The sequence below is a fragment of the Bidens hawaiensis genome, unplaced genomic scaffold (genome assembly GCF_021521415.1).
Source record: "Bidens hawaiensis isolate Kalapana, Puna unplaced genomic scaffold, B.hawaiensis_p1.1 tig00040662_1, whole genome shotgun sequence".
Classification (NCBI taxonomy): domain Eukaryota; kingdom Viridiplantae; phylum Streptophyta; class Magnoliopsida; order Asterales; family Asteraceae; genus Bidens; species Bidens hawaiensis.
The window spans coordinates 101,082-107,073 of NW_027497192.1; the positions used below are offsets into that span (position 1 = coordinate 101,082).

At 31.0% G+C, this 5,992-nt stretch overlaps 1 pseudogene; it reads right to left on the reverse strand.

The window, feature by feature from the left end:
- Positions 1–2,553: 2,553 nt before the first annotated feature.
- Positions 2,554–3,329, reverse strand: LOC143592294 (protein LIGHT-DEPENDENT SHORT HYPOCOTYLS 10 pseudogene; annotated as a pseudogene).
- Positions 3,330–5,992: the final 2,663 nt, after the last annotated feature.

The window sequence follows — 5,992 nt, forward strand, 5'->3', positions numbered from 1 at the left end:
GAACCACTTTGAGTTTTAAGAACTCGAAAGAATTCAACGTAACAATTTGTTTTTGGAATTTTTTTACACATATGTACGTAAGTGTAAGTAACGTAAAATAATTACAATATTTTTTTACACACCGAATCGACTTATTACACATGTGTAATTAACATTTAAACTTGTGTAATTATCAAAAATCTTTATTTTCTCTCTTGATTAATTTTTTAATCAAATTTAATATCTGCCTCATATTTTATACTCATTTAATTAAATGTGTGATCTATATTAAATTCTTAAAGTTCTTACAACTTATAACATTCTCAAAATATCACTCCTATATATATGTGTGTGTGTGTGTGTGTGTGTGTGTGTGTGTGTGTGTGTGTAAAACTAAACTTATGTATTCTCATCAGCATTCATGTAGACAAATCATAATTTTATACATGATACATATATAAGAAATTGATATTGTTCAAGATCAAATACACTAGTTTGACCTTAGGAAATTTATTAAATATACAAAATTATGTTTTTTTTTTGTGTTTCGATTATTGAATTGGTGTACTTGTTTTAATGTTAATGAAATTAAATAATTATTGTCGTCTTTGGTCGGGTGTGACAGTTTAATAATTTCATTTCTATGTATTGGAAATTTTCTTCTTGGTAAATCTATAGCTAATTTCAATATTACCAACTCAATGGTAATTTCTTCTTATGGAAAACGATCACGAACTAATACCCACTTTTTGTAACCTATGATCATATTGGAATGATTCAAAACCTCTAGATTCTAGCTACACTATTAGTTATATCTTCACATCGATCATTGGCATTGTGAAATCCTGCAATACATAAAGCCCTATTACCCATATATATATCATATGGTATTTCATTGCCTGAAATGGTTTAACTTTTAATTTTCCTTCTAGCAAAAAGAAGATATTTTTAGATGCACAATATTCTTTAATGAATATATATATACGTGAAAAATTTCAGCCTACATGCAGAATTTGAGCCTAATTAACATAAGTCATTCTAACAGAAGTTCCACGCAAAAACAGATGAAACTACAAGAATTAAGGTCACCTGAGCACAACAGGATCGGGAAATAGAAGTGTGTGTGTGTGAGAGAGAGAGAGAGAGAGAGAGCAGTTAGTATATATTGCTGTTATATAGTTAGACCCACCTGGTATATGATCTCTTATCAGCTGGTGTCTTGGGTACCTCCAACATTTGCTACAATTCTTTATTCTTTCTATTAATAGAATTTGCCGGGATATATACTACCACCTTTCAAATAAATTAAGTATAAACTAAAGAAAAATTCCTTAGTAAGATTAATAATATACATAAACAAAGTAAGATTAATAGCTAATATTGATAAATAAGACCGATTCATGAGCATGATTAATAACCAATATACTATAAGGAACACTGACCCTATCTATATATACTATGAAATATACTTTAAGAAACACTAATACACTATGAAATACTAATATACTGTAATACTAATTAAAAATATACTTTAAGAAACACTATATACTATGGAATACTAATATACTGTAATACTAACAAATATACTTTTAAATATACTATGGAATACTAATATACTGTATTACTAACAAATATACTTTTAAGAAACACTAGCATGCTATGAAACACTAATATCTCAGAAAAATGATGCTTTATTACTATGATATACTAATATACCTTAATACTATATATGAAACACGTACTTTGATACTATGTAATATACGTTATATATGAAACATTAATATACTATGAAATAGTACTAATATCCAATGAAATATCCAGGGAATATGATGCTAATTAAGTTAATCATTATGGAATCTTATAATAATAATATTCTGGAAACGAAAAAAATTAATCTTAAACACGCAATCTAGAAGAAATGAAGATAGCCTGATAGGAGTATAAGCATAAGGCAAAATAGGCGTACAATGACAGCTTGGCTGTTGCCTAGTGTTGGACAAGAACTCGTAAATCATGATCATCTAGTATACCGCATTATTAATTTAGTATTTCATTTTTATTTGATTCAAATTGTGGCTTGCGTTTGTTATTTATTTATTTATTTTTATTTTTCTTCGTTACAAGGGAGATTCAATTATGTTTAACTTGAATTAATATTACAACTGATCAGACAAGCTGATCTATTATCTAACACACCCAATATATATAGGAGCTAGGTGAGTTATTAACACGGTCATCCGTAGGGGGCACAAAATCGTTGCGAATCCCAAAAGGGACAAAATAAATATAAAGTAGACACTTGAGCTAGACATATTAATTAATTTAAACACCGTTTCTAAACAGTGTTTTGCATGAGAGAGAAAGAGATGTGTTTATATGTTCTCTAAAGAGATGCCGATTTTTTTTTTCAAGAATTTAAAGTTTAGACACACAAAGATTAGGGTTTTTGGTTCACGGGATTTTAGTGTGTAATCAATGAATGATCACTAATTTTAATAAAACATAGGTTAAAATTAACCACCAAGTAGATATAAGAAGTATATATTTATATGTATGACTATAAATATAATAGTTATGTACCATGTGATGTTGAAATCAAGTAGCCTGCAGCTTTGAAGCCTTCATTTCTTCACTAGCTTTAATTTGATTCTTCCTCTTCTTTTTCTTCTTGTATGGGATCCCCCTTGCCTTAGCTTGACACTCCTTCACTTCCCTTAAATAAACCCGAATCGCACCATTTCCAAACGGGTTTTTCTCAGGAGAGCCGCCGTTCTCCTCATATGCGGCTCTCAGACGCCCGATAAGAGCGTCTAGCCTGCCCCAAGCCTGCCTGAGAGGGCAGGTGCAAGGGGCAGGAGGGTCAGGCTACCCAAAGAAGACACACCCAAGAACATGAACCTTAGTTTTTCCGAATTGGTCAAGGTATCGAAAAAACTCGATAACATGGCTGAAGTTACACAGCGCTAGAGGAACCAGCGGCCGTTGATTCTTTAGATACTGTCCAAAAGTGTTCCAGTCGCGTCGTTTTTGTGATTCGTATCGGCTTAATGGTGCAGGATGATGGCTCTGATCACCGGTCGCTGATCGAGAGGAACCTTCAGATGGATTGTTTGGTATGTTGATTGACATGATCAGGTATTTTTTCAGATGACAACTCGATCCAAGGTGAAAAATAGTAAAAATAAAAGGTTGGGTAGGAGAAGGAAGAAAAAGATGAAGATCACATATTGAGTCTTCTATTGAGGAGACATCTACTGGGTCCCTTTGGAAAAGCTTTTTTCCCCCCTATCGTTTTCATTTCAATTTCTTCATTCAGGGCATTATAAGCACTAACATTTACTTTAGTTTTAATCTTTTAATTATGATATATATAAGTAGGGTAGGCTTGATAATTATCAAACATTTCATACGCATCATATATATTTACACCAACACCACCATGTTTGACATCTTCATCCAATATATAGTCGGTGTGGGCAAAAATCTTTTAAAATAGAGGTAACTTTTATAAATAATATCTTGGATAAAGTAATTAATTAGTTTGATGGTTTGTAAAGGTAATTATATCATATCCCTCATTATAAATTTGTAGTTATTGTTGGTGATATGAGATTATTAGTGAAACTTGTTCGTAAAAGCTGTAAAATTTAAATGTGTATTAGTACAAACTTATATCAGAACTTAGGCCATACATGATGGTTAATGCTTCTTAAAAGGCATTTTCTACCTATATAATACTCATTACGAATGGTCTTATGCATTGTGAGAGAGTGTGATATTGATGTTTGTGTTACAGTAAAAAATAAAGGTTTTTATCTAACGTAATTCTAACTGTCATGTAGATAAATTAGTTACAATTTTAACCATTAATTAAGGTCTAGCTTAAAATCTTGTATCTCCCCCTCCCCAAATCCCTGATCCCATTATAGTGTCCTATTTGCAAAGCTTTAGTATATATATTTGCCAATTGTTCTTTAGATTAACAAAAGTCAATCTCAACATCAAACTGTTGTTGACTAGTTCTTGATATAATTAAACTTAATATGAATGTGTTTGTTCTTACCTAAGGAATGGCAGATTTATTATCATAATATACCTTCGTTGCTTGTTCTCGTGGCATATTTCAATCTTCTAGGATTCCTAGCTCATAACCAAAAAGCTTGACATCTAGCTGTATACAAAATGATAAGTATACTATATATTCAGCTTCAACATACGATAGAGATGGTATACCACATTTTTTTTCTTAGATTGTCAATACATAGCTCGTGTCCCAGTATTAAAATATATAGCTTGATGTGGCTTTTGCTATATATCATACACTAGGATAGAGCCCATGTAATACACGGATGATGAATGATTAAAAAAATACAACAAAAAAATTAAATTTAATAATATACATAATAACTTACTTTATCGATTTATAAGATATAAATAATGATAAACAAAATTTTACAATTCATAAATCTCTAAAAACATCTTTAAATACAACATTGGATAGTGACCCGTATGATTATGAGAAATGTTAAGATCATTATATTTAAACATGTAAATGTTAATTTATAACATACAAATATTATATTTAAGTTAGAGTGAACTGTGGTTTTCGTTTTTTTGGTTTGTTCAAATCCGCGATTTTAGTTCAATAGTTTCAAATTTGCGATTTTCGTTCATGTAATTTCATTTCACTTGCAATTAAACCTGAATTCTTTAAGCAGTTAAGTTTGGTCGTTATACCCATCAGCGTACCCCTCGCGTGATGGGCAGTTTGTCCCTTTTTGGTCCTCAAACACACCCTAGCCCCTCACGTAAGGGGCTTGCGAATTAGGATTGGGGTTTATTTGGGGAAAAAAAGGACAAACCTGCCCCTCACGTGAGGGGCATGCTAATGAGTTTAACGACCAACCTTAACGATGTTAATGAATATGAGTTTAATTGCAAGTGAAATAAAACCACAATGACGAAACAAATTTGAAATAATTGGACTAAAACCGTAGATTTGGACAAATCACAAGAACGAAAACCGCAATTTACTCTATAATTAAATTGTATATATAGTCATTCATCTATAATATTTTTGTAACCTTTCTATAACTTATTTATAAGGATTACCAAATATAGCATAATTGATTGGTTTAATAAAATATGACACTATTCACATGGCATCTACATAACATTTTATGTGGAGGTCCTAAAATGATGTTATGAGGAAAAATCATGTCGTTTTAATAGTATAGTTATATAGTTAGATATATAGATGCTTTCCAATAGTCATTGTTACTATATCCTTATAATGTTAGCATTAATATTAAATTTGATTATATTGTATTGTGATCCATTGTTCCTTTAGCGTAGTGTACTCTTCCCTCTTTAAAGGGTCTCGTTAATGATAATGGTAAAGCTTTTGGTTAAAATCACAAATCTCATGAACGTTTTAGTTTATTTTAATGCATTCCGTCTGATACATTTAAGATCACATGCCATATAGTACATTTTATCTAATTCAATTAGTTAGCATGCTATTTCTTGATTCATGTAAGATTATTGATTCTCTTGACACACTGTTTTTAGACGATTTTTTTAAATATTTATGTAGAAACTTATAAACCCATGAAAGAAGTAATGTGTGATAAAAAAGTGGGGGTGATATATAAAAGATTTTTTTTATGTGTCTTACACTTTCCTAGCCACGTGTAGATGGGATTTTTTCGGGTTTAGCATTTTAACACTCGTTATTGTTAAGTAACTGAGACTACGTACTTACAATTTGTCTATACTCAGTCAGATCTTTGACTTCCCTACCCTCATCCGAGTATAGTTTGAAATCAATGTTGATTGAGGTTCGTTGATTTGACACCCCCCGGGGGTTCAAACTTAATGAGCATATCAGTTGAGTACCTTCATTGGTGTCGTATTATATATCTTTAGCATAATCAACCTACAAACTGAAAATATGTCAAATTCGTCCCATATCTTTCATTCTAAACCTCGTGTTCAAATTTCTTTAAGTTGG